Raw genomic sequence first — 15,148 nt, 5'->3', positions numbered from 1 at the left:
AGGACAATAGGTAAAAACTAAGAAAATCTGGATAAAGAATGGGCTTTAGTTAATACTAATGTATCAATATTGGGTTACCAATTACACCCAGTCTACCATACTGACGTACAACTCTAACAATAGACCTCTTCTGAGCCAACTATCCCTTGAAACTACCTTATCCCTTGAAAATATCACACTTTCTTTAACTGATGACCAATTAAAAAACAATTGAGGACCTACCAATTTCCCATTTAAAATAAATCCGTTTACCCATATTAGTGAACACATGTTATATGTGGTGTTAATCAGAACCTGAACTATATAACTGAAAGAATTGGAAGACAAAAATATAATTTTCCCTATTGTATTCTTAAGATTTAGAACTCCATTTTCTCCCCCAGAAAAAAAATTATCTAAAACAGCATCTAGAAGTTTGTAATAAGTTATATAAAAATTAAATTTTCCTGGGGATTATATAAAGAACGAATAGATTAATTTAGTTGAAAGCTTAGTGAACTTGGTTAACTGACTCTTAGAGTTATGCTAATTTTTACATAATGTTTATTATTTAGTATAAAGCTAGATGCAAAAATAATTTCAGAGAATTATTAACTCCTAATTTAATAACTTAGTCATGCCATGTGAGCCTGTTTTTTATATGTGACCGAGATGCCCATGTGAACTCTCACCTCAGAGATGTAGTAAGCTCCTATAGTTCAAGCATAGGGTAGGAAAGGACCTCATTTTTATTTGCTATGTCTGAGGTTTATGCAGTATTTGTTGTGGCTATTACTACAATTTTAAATCAAAATTTGGTGTCAAAATTTATGATGTCATGTTTCTCCTTCTGCATTGTGTTGTCATCTTCACCTAAGATGAAGGAAACTAAGAGGTAGCCAATAAAAACAGATTTCAGGTATACACTACCGAGTATCTCAGCAACCCCTTTTAATACAATATCAGTGGCTTTAAGAAATATATCATCTATTTTAAGATCTAGAATAGCAAAGCATCATTTTTTTAAAAAAGAATAAATTTTATTTTTAAAGCAGTTCTACTTTTACAGCAAAATTGAGCAGGAAGTACATATACACACTGTCCCCACAGATTCTCCCACAATCAACATTTAGCTCCACACTGGTGCGTTTGTTACACCAGTAAGTCTACACTGACACCATGATCAAAGTTCATAGTGCAGACCCAGGTTCACTCTTGGTATTGTACAATCTATGGATTTAACAAATGGATAATGAAATTATTTGCTAAAATAGTATCATAAAAAATAGTTTCACTGTCCTCAAAACCTTCTATGCTCCACCTATTCATCCCTCCCTACTTGCTAATTCCTAAGAACTACTGATCTTTTTACTGTCTCCATAATTTTATTTTTTCTAGAATGTCATATAGTTGGAATCATATAGCATGAATGTTGCCTGTTTAGATTGGCTTATCTCACTTAGTAAAATGCATTTAAGTATTGATAGAATTGGTATTTTGAAAATAATTAAGAAAAAATGTAATATAAGAGAAGCAAAGTAAAGGAATTCAGTTTCAAATTTTACCCAAAACTGTCCCTACTCTTCTTGCTTCTTTAAATACTGCTCACAAAACGAGACTCAGGACATAGCAATATGAAGCTTAAAGGAAGGTCAGTTCACATTTTATTTTTATTTACTTTCTTTAATCTAGGATTGTAAAAAGCCAGTCATAGGTATTAGACACCTGGGAATTACATTTGATGCTTCTGTGCTCTCCCTTCCATTATCAAATTATTACCAAATCCTGTCTCTTCTACTTATCTAGCAGGTCCCATTCTCTGTAGACTAACTCTTCCTCCTGTAGTTCAGTTTCTCATTTTTTCTCATATAAGGGACATAATTTCATTACTCTAAATATTCTTTCTTTCTGCATGTATTTTCCCCTTCTATCTTTGCCATTGCTCTTATAGTTAGCTAGCTAAAAATCAAAGCCAATATTGCCACTAACTTAAAGAAAATAGCAAAAAATCAGCATAATGTACAATGTTCTTAATAATTTGACTGTTTTGCCCTTCATTGTTTATATCCAACCGTTACCTATAGACATATTAAATTGCCTGAGGTTTTAGGATATTCCATGTTCATGACTTTACATTTGATGTTTAATTTTAAAATGCAAACTTCATTCCCTTTATCCACTTAGTGTACTCTCATTTATCAAATATACATTCATTCAATTAGTCAACAAGTACTTACTGAAAACTTGCTCTGTGCCAATCACGGTCCTTATCCTGGGGCTATCAAGATGGAACAAGACAGCACAAGATTTTTAAAAAACCAACAACAACAACATTAAAATAATGGTGCTTACATTCTAGTGTGGGAAACAAAAATAAGTAACAGTAAAAATAATCATATAATTCTATAGTTTCACATAATACTAGAAAGTAACTAAATCCTATGATAGAGAATATCTGTGAGCATCTGAGAGACTATATTTGATAGAATGTTTGAGAAAAAGCTTACTGTTAATTGAGCTTACAACTAAATAATAAAAAAAACAGCCCCGAAGAAGTGAGGGCCAAACCATATAGGCAGACAGAAATATATAGACAACCCCAATACATAGGCCCTTGATGCATGAGGGCATCAAACTTGTGCTAGAATTGAAGACAGGCTGTGACTGGGTATAGCTATGGAGGGGGAGTGGTATGGGATAAGATTATAAAAGAAAACGAAAGACAGATTATGCAAAATCCTGTGGAACATCATAAGGGATTTACATTTTGCTCCAACTGCAAATGAAAGCCATTGGAGACCTTTAGGGACAAGATGATCTGATTTATATGTTAGTGGATATTCAAACTGATTTATAGAGAATGAATGGAAGGTGAAAAAAAAGAAACGAGGAAATCAGTTTGTAAGTGATTAAAAGTAGCTTAAGAAAGAGATGGAAATGACTGGAGCCAAGCTAGTGGCAGCCAAGATAGAAATGCATAGATATGAAATATATTACAAAGGTAGATTTAAAAATCCTTATGGTGCCATAAATCTGAAAGATAATACAGAAGGTATATGGTGTCAAAAGACGAATTACATCAAAAATAACTCTCAGTTTTCTGGGTATGGTAAGTGGGTAGACTATACATTATTATTATTATTATTATAGTTATTATTTTTTTGAGACGGAGTCTCACTCTTTCGCCCAGGCTGGAGTGCAGTGGCGCCATCTCGGCTTACTGCAAGCTCCGCCTCCCGGGTTCACGCCATTCTCCTGCCTCAACCTCCCGAGGAGCTGGGACTAGAGGTGCCCGCCACCACGCCCGGCTAATTTTTTGTATTTTTAATAGAGATGGGGTTTCACTGTGTTATCCAGGATGGTCTGGATCTCCTGACCTCGTGATCCGCCCGTCTCGGCCTCCCAAAGTGCTAGGATTACAGGCATGAGCCACCGCACCCGGCCGACTATACATTAGTTTTTAAATGAGGAATAATGGGGGAAAATCAGGTTGAGCTTTAATCAAGAGTTTTGTTTTGGATAATTTAACTTTTAATTTCCCTTAAGATATTCTACTCAAAGTATCCAAATAGCAGTTAATTCTATAAATTTGGGTTTCTCAAATGAGGTCTTTGTCAGAGAAGGAAAATTGCAAGATAGCAGCATGTAGCTTTATTTAAAGATGTGAGAATCTCTCCCAGTTAGAGAATGCAAATAAATATGACAGGAGGTCAAGACCATATTTCAAGGAGATTTAATATGTATAATTTGGAGGCAAATCAAAAGAGTAAACTATAAGAGAGAAGATAATCTCAAGAAAGAACAGAAAGTCAAACTCTGTTATGTATTCACAACGTCAAAGAGGATGATGACCAAATAATGTCATTTGAATTTGTGAATAAGGACATCATCAGAGGCTGTCATCCCAGTGAAGTTATATAAACTGAAACAAGACTTGGTTGTGTTGAAGAACAAAGGAGAAGTTTTAAAATGTGTTAAAGAGGCCCGGCGCGGTGGCTCACGCTTGTAATCCCAGCACTTTGGGAGGCCGAGGCGGGCGGATCACGAGGTCAGGAGATCGAGACCACGGTGAAACCCCGTCTCCACTAAAAAAATACAAAAAATCAGCCGGGCGCGGTGGCGGGCGCCTGTAGTCCCAGCTACTCGGAGGCTGAGGCAGGAGAATGGCGTGAACCCGGGAGGCGGAGCTTGCAGTGAGCCGAGATTGTGCCACTGCACTCCAGCCCGGGCGACAGAGCGAGACTCTGTCTCAAAAAAAAAAAAAAAAAAAAAAAAAAAAAAAAAAAAAAAAAAAAAAGAATAAATAAGAATTTGTTAAAAGGAGTCAAGATGTATGAGGCACTTTTAAGAGAATTTCTTTTTGAGAAGGAGATAAAAATCAGCACTATCTGGAGGATGATACAGATAGAAGGAAATATTTATAGAAGGTATATTCTGACATAATAGAATTTATGGTGTATGCTAATGGTATTGCCTCATTAGAAAGGATAAATGTGACGATTCTGGGAAATGTTAGTAAAAACACATGGCCTGCACTTTGCTTTGTTGGATGGTGGGGTATTTCCCACTTGGAAAACAGGTAGCTGCATCTTGACTTACAGGTTTGGTTTTAAAAAGATGGAAGGAATTCATGTTTGAAGTATAAAGCCATTAGCCACAAGGTTGAGTGAGAAAAGGGAGTGTTCAAGGTTCAGAGACATCATTTTGATTATTAAAGAAGCTCTTGAAACTGTTTAAGGCGTCGATCTTGAGTGTAGAAGAGGTATGAGGAGAAGAAAGAAAATATAATCTATTTACCTTAGAGCGTGGGGAATGTAAAACTTACTAAAAAGATGCAGTAGGACCTCTGTCTGGTATTGTCGACCAGAGACCCTGGCAATGACCTGAGAATTTCATGAATAAAATTTATGATCATGAATTTAAAGTCAATTATATCAGCTCCTTATCTTTTCTTAAGAATTATTTAAAGTCTAAGATGTAAGCCCAGAAGAGATGGATAATTGGGTTCAGGCTCAATTGGGTTTCTGTTACATAAAAGGAGACAAGGGCATTAAGACTATTTTCAATGTTGTGATTATATTAACAGATCATGGAATTTTAAGCTGTTCAAGAAAAAGAGAGGAAGTTGATGAATGGTGAAAAATATTGTGAGCTCAAGATCACGAATATCTGAACAACTATGGTACTCAGGAGTGCAAGAATATGTGAACTGGAAAAATAAAATTACTGGGTCAAATAATAGGATGAATAATTGGAGATCATAGATGTGATATAACTTCTGATAGTAATGGTTTTATTAGATATAATGATTAAGTGGTTATGGCATAGACACTAATGTAACACACCGTTACTTATTGTCCCTTTATTTCTTTTGATAATAAGCCCTCCACTTTTCTTCAGAACACATGGAAGCAAAGCTAAAAACCTATGTTCTTCAGCATCCTTTATGTCATCCTTTGATCTTGAGAATAATTTGTGCAGGGTACAATGAGTAGAATTTATGTGGACAATTTCAAAGAAATGTCTTATAAAAAGAAAACTCTCTGCCCTCTATGTACTAAGTTTCTCCTTCACTATGGACTAGTATGGGGACAAGGTGCTAGTGAGTAAGCTTTGACCATGCCAAGTAGGGCAAAACCTAAGGCATGGGAGGACAAAATTTAAAGAAATGTGGGTTCTCATATGATATTGTGTAATTCAGCCATAGTGTCAGTTGTAACTCTTACATGGAGAAAAAAGCTTCAAACTTTTTTTAGCTGTTGTTTAGTATGGATGAATGAGGCAGCTTACTCACTCAGGATTTACCTTTTGCAATGAAAGTGGCATCTTGATCAAGTTAATGGATTAGCCAAAAAAAAAAAGAAGAAGAAAAATAAGAAAGAAAAGAAAGGGACATCTCGAGTTAGCAGTCTGATGGGGTCTTGCATAGTAAAGTCAGCCTAAGAATACTCACTCAGTCCTACTCTGCATGATCAATTCAATGGCTACTTATTCCTTGCCCTTGTGGTCCTTCCAATATTACAGGTGTCAAGAGTAGTAATTATATGTTTGCCCGTTTGTACAGTGATGTGTGTCATTCAGGGGCAGAGACCCTGCTTGCTTTTCATCTTTGTAACCTCAATGTCCAGCAAATGAAAAGAGTGATTCAATATATGTTTAAGTGCCAGAAATAACATAAAATTGTGCTAATTGTTGAAATAAACGTGAATGAGACACTGTTTCTATCCTCACAGACTTTACAGTGTAACTGCAAAACCATGAGTAAGGGCAGCCAGGAAGTAGTGTAGAAGTCCAGCTCAGAAAAAGGTTTATAATTATGTATGATGAAAAAAAGAAGCAGCCATTAATACTGAGGAACCCTGGGATCCATACTCACATCCCATTCATTGCCTAATGTTATGGTTTCCCATGACATCGCACAGGCAGTATATCACTCCCAGTTGTGTATCCCCTATTCAGATGATGCTTGCACCATCCCACTTTCTTCAAAAAGAAGAACTTGGCAATTACACTGGATTCCTCCAACTCTCCCATCTGTAGCCACTTGATTGGTTACTGAGTTCTGTAGTTCTTACCTTACAGATATTTTATAAGCCTGTGTGTGCCCTCATGCTTCATTTCCAACACCACTTGTTTAGTTCAGGCCCCTAATCTTTCTCCTGTAGATTATTTCATGTCTCTAGTTTCTGGACTCTATTATTTGTCCTCCAATCACCTCCGCAAATTAATTTTTCACATTATTCCAGAATATCATATCTAAAATGTAAATATGACCACGTTGATCATCTGCCTCACAACTATAACAAGTTCCTGGTCAAATGACATATGACATTAATGATACTCTTAGATTTAGCCCCCAATTCAGCTTCATCTACTCCCAGTATCTCTGGCCAATTTTTACATTTCAACATTACTGAACTACCCCTAATTACCCATCATTATGTCCATGTTATTGTCTCTTTCGTTCTACCTCTTCCTGGAACTTCTTATAGTTCCCAGCAGGCTTCCCCACTACTCTCATTCTTGGCCTGCCTTACACCTTATTAAAGCATTTCATTTTCCTGAAAGACTTCTATGTGCTTCTACAATATCCTGTGTATCTCAATACCTATCGAAATATATATGAAACTATTTGATTACCTACATGTCTTCTCTTCTAGAAAAGCTATTCAAAGTGTGTACGTAGCTTATTCATTGCTTAAATATAACAAATAAAATGTTTTCAAGGAATTGAATGAAAATATTTAAAATTCTTCATATAGCAACTATGAATTACAACATTAGATTAAGAATTTATGTAGGCTCATTAAATTTCAATGAAGACTTTTTATAAGGCATTTTCTAATGAGACTTTAGAAAATCTGGTTAGGAATGTTTCTATGGTACTTTGTGTTGTTGTTGTTGTTAAGTTCTACATTCATCAGAATTTGTTTAGAAAGAATCTTAAATCACATAGTTTCAGAATGCTAGTATGCAAGTATATTAAACTGTGATTTCTAGCATGAAAATTCCCAAAGAAACTTGTATGTCTATTTTAGGAATTTTTGTCATCAGATTTCATAACACAAGGAGAAAAAAATCTGTTGAAAATATTTTTTGACAGTGTGTTTTGGATGGGTAAGGTTGCCAGTACAATACTGAGCAGAGGTAAAATTAAATAATGTCGTTATGCTAAATGAAGCAAGTTGATCCATGAATAAGAATACATAAATAGATTTTCCTCTATATGCATAAGGGGGTAGGAGGAATGAATTAAAACTTTCAGGAGATGGGATTGGCTTGGGGGCAACACCCTGCATACCAGACATTATTTTACAACGAAATCTTTATTTATGCTTTACCCTTGAAAATGTAAAATCCTTCTGCACCTTTTGGGTACAGAATGGCATGCCAGTCGAGCCCTGCGACACTGCTAAAAACACATTAGTAAAACAAGTTCTTGCTTGTTACGCTGATAAAATAACAACTTTGAGTGATGACTAAATGTTTCATTTTCCTTTCAAATATTTTGCCACTAACACACCCTTTTCTGAACTATGCCACAACACAACAGCACTGCGGAGCAACAGCATAGTTTTGTGTCTCTTAAAGGGGGAGAGTGACCCCTTGTCCTCATTCTTAAAGAATCAACAGCACCTATTGAAATGCTAAACTTTATCACTGACTGACAAGCTTCCATTTAAAAAATCTGTCTTCTTCAAAGGTAAATACAACATATGCCCACCCTCCTGCCTGTCTCATAGTCCTGTTGTGTGAAGCTTTCTTTATGCAAAAGAAATTAAAATATGAACCCAAACATACAGAACTATACTCACATATATGATCAACATTTCTGTGTATACTTATAAATTATTAGATTATTAGATTAGAATTGAAGTGGAATTATCTCCTACAATGCATATTTACAAAGAGCTATATCTATATGAATTTTTATAGAGACTTTTTTCATTGAGATAATCAAATAAGAATTTGAGATAACTGTTTTGCCTCATGGATCTCTAAATGTCCCCAAGTCATCCAAAGTACTCCTTAGACAGAAGGAGAAATATCATAAAGCAAAGATTCACAAAACAGAGAAAACATTCAGTATCAAATTAAAACCTATAAGGAGCAAATGGTTCCTTAGAAATATGCTAATTAAGACAATGATAATTAAACAACCATGAGGTAACAATTTTTCATTAATTAAATTGCCAAAGGAAACAAAATTCCATACTGTTGGTGAGAGTCTAATTAGACAGCCCTTGTAAAAAGCAATTTGCTAATATAAAACAGACATTAAAATATTTGTATTCTTAACCAAGTGATTCCAAAAGTGTTAGCTCCATTCTAAAAAAAAGAGAAAAAGCTACACTATCATAATATTAATTACAATGTTAATTATTGTATGAGGGAAATGGAAATTAACCTAGGCATGATGGCTTACACCTGTAATTTCAGTACTTTGAGAGGCTGAGGTAGGAGGATCCCTTGAGCCCAGGAGTTTGAAACCAGCCTGGGCAATGTAGTGAGACCCCATCTCACAAAAATAGAAAGAAAATAAAATTTAATTTTAAGGCCCAAGATTGAAGGTGACTAAGTACATTGCCCAGAAGTTTGAGACTAGTCTGGGCAATATAATGGGCAATATAATGGGACCTAATCTCTAAAATTATACAGATACTTAAAAATTAGCCCAGCGAGTTGATATGCACCTGTAGTTTCAGCTACTTGCGAGGCCAAGGTGGGAGGATCACTTGAGCCCAGGAGGCAGATGTTGCAGTAAGCTGAGACTATACCCCTGCACTCCAGCCTGGGGGCAGAGCCACACCCTGTCTCAAAAAATAAAATAAAATAAAACAAAAAAAAAGTAATGTAATGAATCAATTCTTTACTTTCTCAAAGTTATGACAGGTGGTAATCGTACATGTTTAATAAGAATAAATATTAAACAAAATAAAATATAAGCATAGTTAGAATGCAAATTTAAGGAATTAACAGCATTTACTACTCAGTCATAAATGAATAATGACTATGATTAAGTAAAACATATCTATGATGATGTGATAGCATTTAATCATCACTTATTTAACAAATTTTACATCCTTTTGTCAAATTCTGAAAATAGCTAATTTTACAATGTATTCCTTTGTTTTGAATTGAATGGGGAGAATAGAGCTAAACAAACTTTATCATCAACTTTTAAATTATATGTCCCCTTTATTTTTAATTATTTCTATTCAATCTCTCACTTTTTCTCTTCCTCTGCCTTTACTTGTTTATTCTCTGTAGTCTGCAGTATAGTTCTGAAAGACTGTTACCTTCACACTACACAGGTAAAGAAATTATTATATTCCTTTAGACAATACTCAAATACCACCAAATATTGTCAATAAAATATTACTTAAAAGCTTAAGTGTGTTTCTATTTTTGTTAATCACTTTCTTTGTCTTGTAGTTTAGTTGGAAATGTTAGCTTTCTCACAAAGGTGAATAATGATAATCAATAATATGTTCTACTAAAATATATATTCTAATCCATAATCTATTATATCTTCACTTATAAGACTTGATATTTTGCAAACATGTATGAGGGAATATTTTTACCAAAAAAAATGCTTACTGCTGGGAAATACAGTAAATGCTATCCCTGTTGTAAATGTCTGCATTTTAATTTTGTATATATACATCAGATTTATGTTTTTGTTTCATAGGGATCTCTAGCAAGATGAAAAACAGCAAAAATAATCAGATAATATCAATAATTGTGTTTATATTCACTAATATCAAGATACCTAACTGTTCTTTCAAAGTTCTTTGAGAAGTCCCTCAAGGTATTAGAAAGTTCACATTTTTTGCTTTGATGAACTGTGGCAGGTTACTCGCCATAATAAGGACCCAGTGTATAATTCAGGGATCTACTCCTAATTCTCGGGAGTACATTTCACATCATACCCTATTTACCTAAGTCTCGTCTCTCTGGATCACAAGCCAAAGTATCAAAGAGTGAGATTTAGTTTATAAGCATCTTTGAAATACATACTTGTGGTGAGTCATTATCTTCACAGACCTACAGAATATAGGAGTTAAAGATTATCCAGATCAATCTACCATTCAACAGACAAAAAAATTAAAACTCAGAAGAGGTGAAGCTTGCTGCTTTTTTAATTAAAAGCTATAAATTTTTATTTGAAAAGAAATAAATTTTATTTTTAAATGAATGCATTAATATTGTTCTCCAAATTTTTTTCCTATATATATATACATATATATATGTATATGTATCTAAATGAGTGATATAAACCACTTGAAAGATAACTATTTCTCACATAAAAAATTTAAAAGGTAGCACAAGGTTCAACCATCTATTTTTTGAGTTCTCAGAGTTAATGGCTTAATGGATTATCATATTTATGATTGTAGTCAGCATCCTTTTGTTTTTTTTTAGATCTATCCATTATCTATTACCTATCCATTCTCCACACTTATTCATCCCAGTTAGATTCAGTCTTGGCAGAGGGTCTGTCATGCCTCTAAAGCTAAGCCAATTTGACTCTTTTTGGAATTTAATTCTCATGTTAATATCTTGGTAAAAGGCTATCATTTTTTTCTCCTCAGGTGCTGACTTATTTACCTCACCACAACTTTATATTGAGTAGTAAGTAAGTCATGCATTACTTCCTGTGGAGTGTCACTTCTAAATTCCCTAGGAAATCTCTTTCTATGGTACTTTAAACATCTCACTTTATCCCCAGCTATTAACAGTAACTGTTAACTTGTAGTTATTGTAACTGTGATGTTTCTTCACATTTTCATGAGTCAATGCAAATTTTCACTAAATAATATATTTATGTTAATACATCTCAATTCATTGATTTTTTCAATTTTCAGAAATGTTTTCTCCAATGTGAGACTTAAATATTCACTTCAGGTGTGAATTTACTAACACCTGCTTATGATGCTTATGTTTAGTTAATTCAGAAAATGTTAATGATTCATAAAGTAGCATAATTTTAACTACTTGTAAGGTGTTGATAAAAATAATCTTTATTAAGTATTTTAATATTCAGCACCTCAAATATAAATACGTGAAAGGAATTCAAGACGGTTAAATAGATGGATCTAGTAATACCCTCTTCCACAAAAAGGAAACAAAATAGCAAGTAGATAACCGTACTTAGAATAGATCATATCAGAGAGAACACTGGAACTCAACAGAGAAGTCACCAGAAGCACCAAAAGCCAGGGAGGAGAGGAAAACAAAGCAGCCTGTTTGGCCAGGATCAGCTGGGAGTCTGAGCATCTTCCTAAATTGGGGAACAGGTATGTGAGTGATCCCCAGAAGCCCATATTCCCACCCTTTAGATATAAACAGTGAGATAGATTTCAATACCATAATACTTGGTGTCTTTAACACCCCACTGCCAGCATTAGACAGATCATCTAGACAGAAAATGTAGAAAGAAACATTGGATATAAACTGCACATTAGATCTAACAAACATTTGTATAAGATTTCATCCAACAGCTACCGAAGAGACATTCTTCTCGTCAGCAAATGGAACATTCTCCAGGACAGACCATATGTTAGGACACAAAACAATTCTCGACATATTCTTTTAAAAATCAAAATTGTATCAAATGTCTTCTTAGATCACAATGCAATAAAACTATAAATCAATAACAGGAGGACCTTTGAAAACTTTATAAATACATAGAAATTAAATAACATGCCCCTTAACAACCACTGTGTCAAGAAAGAAATTAAGAAAGAAATAAAAAAACTTAAATGAAAATTGAAATACAACATACGAAAACCTATGCAAAGCAGCAAAAGCAGTATTAAAAAGGTAGTTTATAGCCATAAATGACTACATCAAAGAATAATAAAGATTTCAAATCAGTAATGTAATTATGAACCTCAAGAAGATAGAAAAGCAAAAACCAACTAAACCTAAAGTTATTAGAATAAAAAAAATTGGAGTAGAACCAAATGAAATTGAGACAAAATAATACAAAGAATCAATAAAATGAAAAGTTTTTTTGCTTTTTTAATTTCAACTTTTATTATAGATTAAAGGGTACACATGCAATTTTGTTAAATAGGTAAAACACATAATGAAGAGATATTTTTATGAATAAATAAAATTGATAAGCTGCTTTCTGGACAAATGAGAGAGAGAGAGAGACAGAGAGAGAATATCCAAATAAACAATATCAAAAATGAAAATGAGACATTAAAACTTAAACCTCTACAACACAAAAGATAGTTAAATGCTATTAAGAACTATATATTCATAAACTGGAAAAACTAGAGAAAATGGGTAAAATGAATTAGGATGATTAAGTCAGGAAGAAATAGCAATCCTGAACAGACCAAAAATGAGATAGATTCAAATATTCTCAACAAATAGTAGCAAACAAAATCCAACATCACATCAAAAAACAATACACCATGATCAAGTGGGATTTATCCCAGAGATGGAAGAATGGTTGAAATCAATAAACGTGATACAACACATCAACAGAATGAAGGACAGAAATCATATGATCATCTTAATAGAGCAGAAAAAAACATTTAATAAGATTTAACGTCCTTTCATAATAAAAACTCTCAGCAAACTAGGCATAGAGGGAACATACCTCAACATAATAAACACTATATATGATAAACCCACAGTTAACCTCATATTGAATGGGTAAGAGTGGAAAGCCTTTTCCCTAAGAACTGGAACAAGACAAGGATACCCACTTTCACCACTCCTTCTCCGCAGGGTTTTGGGACTCCTAGCCAAAGCAGTCAGGCAAGAGAAATAAATAAAAGGCATCCAAACTGGAAAAGGGAGACATCAGATTGTCCCTCTTTACTGATGATATAATCTTATATCTAGAATAGCATAACAATTCCACCAAAGGACACTTTGGTGGAATACAGTAAAGCTGTGGGATACAAAATCAGCATATAAAAACTGGTAGTTTTCTATACATCAGTAATGAACTAGCTGAGAAGAAAATCATGAAGAAAATCCCATTTACAATAGTTACAAAAAATAAAATAACAAATACCTAGGAATAAATGAATAAATTTAACTAAAGAAGTGAAAGATCTTTACAAAGGAAACTACAAAACACAAAAATTGAAGAAGACACAAAGAAACAAAAGGACATCCCATGCTAATGGACTGGAAGAATTAATATTGTTAGAATGACCATACTTTGGTTGTATTGGTAGAAGTGGAAAAAAAAAAACAAAAAACATACTATTCTAAGCAATCTACATATTTATTGCAATCCCTATCAAATCACCAATGTTATTTTTTTACAGAAATAGAAAAAAAATACTGAAATGTATATGGAAACAAAAAACAGCCCAAATAACCAAAGCAATCTTGAGCAAACAGAATAAAAGCTGAAGGCATCACACTACCTGATTTCAAAATATATAAAAAGTCTATAGTAAGCAAAACAGCATGGCATTGGGATAAAAACAGATTCATAGGCCAATGGAACAGAATAGGCAATCTAAAAATTGATCCATATATTTAAAGCCAACTAATTTTTAATAAAGATGCTAAAAACATACATTAAGGGGACAATCTCTTCAATAAATTGAGCTAAGTAAATTGGATATCCACATGAAGAAGAATGAAACTGGACCCATATCTATCACTGAATTAAAAAACATCTTCTCAAGATGAATTAAATATGTAAACATATGACTTAAAACTATAAAGTTACCGAAAGAAAACATAGGGGGAAAAAAAAACAAGAGAAAACCTTGGTCTAGGAAAATGTTTCATGGCTAAGACTTCAAAAGTATAGACAATCAACACAAAAATGGAAAAACAGGTCTATGTTAAACTAAAAAGCTTCTCATAGTAAAGGAAGCAATCAATAGAATGAAGAGACAACCTATAGAATGGGAAAATAGTATTTGTAAACTATTCATCCTACAAGGGACTAATATCCAGAATATCAAAGGAACTCAAGACAAGGATATTCAACATGACTCAAAAGTAAAAGAACCTAATAATCTCACTAAAAGGTAGGCAAAGAACATTGATAAACATTTTTCAGAAAAAAAGACATACAAATGGCCAACAAATATATTTAAAAAATGCTCAACATCACTAATTATTAAGGAAATTCATATCACATCCAAAATGAAAGATTATCTTACCCCTCTTATAATGGCTACTATTAAAAAGGGCGGAAAAAGAGATAGCATGCTAGCAGGGATTCAGAAAATAGGGAACTCTTATACACTGTTGGTTGAAATGTAAATTAGTACAGCCACTATAGAAAGCAGTATGGAAGTTTTTCCAAAAAACTGAAAGTAGAAATACTATACAATCTAGCAATCCCGCTACTGATATTTATCCACAGAAAAATAAATCAGTATACCAAAGGGATATCTGCACTTGCCTATACTTGTGCATTTGTTGCATCACTATTCCCACTAGTAAAGATTGGAATCAGCCTGTGCAGCCATCAATGGAAAGATGGATAAAGAAAGTGTGGTATATATACACAATAGAATACTATTTGGAGATAGAAAAGAGTGAAATTCTGTCTTTAATGGCAACATGGATGGAACTGGAGGTCACAATGTGAAGACAAATAAGCCAGATACAGAAAGACAAACTTTGCATGTTCTCACTCATATGTAGGAGCTAAAATGTTTATCTCATG

This window comes from Symphalangus syndactylus, chromosome 6 (assembly GCF_028878055.3).
Source record: "Symphalangus syndactylus isolate Jambi chromosome 6, NHGRI_mSymSyn1-v2.1_pri, whole genome shotgun sequence".
NCBI lineage: Eukaryota > Metazoa > Chordata > Mammalia > Primates > Hylobatidae > Symphalangus > Symphalangus syndactylus.
This window is presented reverse-complemented; position numbering follows the sequence as displayed.